We start from the raw sequence: 812 nt of genomic DNA, 5'->3' as shown, positions 1-812 counted from the left end.
CTCTCTCTCTCTCTCTCTCTCTCTCTCTCTCTGTCTCTCTCTCTCTGTCTCTCTCTCTGTCTCTCTCTCTCTCTCTCTGTCTCTCTCTCTCTGTCTCTGTCTCTGTCTCTGTCTCTGTCTCTGTCTCTCTCTCTCTCTCTTACAGTGACCTGTTCCAGTTTCCACTCCTGATCTCTCTGTTTATTGGTTTTCTAGCTCTAGCTCCAGCAGTTCTAATGAGAACTGACACGCTGGTTCTAAAGGATTGACTTCTGTATTTTGGGTCTCCTTGGCTCTGGGAGGAGGGTGGGGTGGGGTGAGGTGTTGAGCTGTATTTCAAGCCTAGTCACAAGTCCTTTCCCTTTCCCTCTGATCCTGGTTCTCCTGCAGAGATCCTTTGTAGCACAGACTAATGCCACTCCCCATTCCCCCCAAGCCTCTGTCCTTGGAGCATTGCCATTGCACTGGCTGGGCCCAGCAAGCAAATTTCTGTAGCCTGGAGCTAGGATCTCCACAGAATTGTAGAGAGGGAGGAGTTATGGGGTGAGGGTTTGGCCCTGTTTTGAGTCATGTATGGGGTTCTTGGATCAGCTCCTTATGTTGACTAAATGCAGCCCGGTGGCTGGTAGCATGGGAGGCAGGGAAGGGGTGCTGAGAGACCTCAATGTAGAAGTCAGTTCCTGAATTGTTGTTGTCAGTGCTGTTTTTTTAACCTTTTGGATTCTAATGCCCTCAATCATGGAGATATCTGAAGTTGCTTTGTCTTTAGCACATAATTTCTGTTTTGGAGAAGTTTGACGTGTGTGTGTGTGTGTGTGTGTGTGTGTGTGTGT

This window comes from Vombatus ursinus, unplaced genomic scaffold (genome assembly GCF_900497805.2).
Source record: "Vombatus ursinus unplaced genomic scaffold, bare-nosed wombat genome assembly UNPS02000580.1, whole genome shotgun sequence".
Lineage (NCBI taxonomy): Eukaryota > Metazoa > Chordata > Mammalia > Diprotodontia > Vombatidae > Vombatus > Vombatus ursinus.
Note: the sequence above shows the minus strand (reverse complement) of the source record.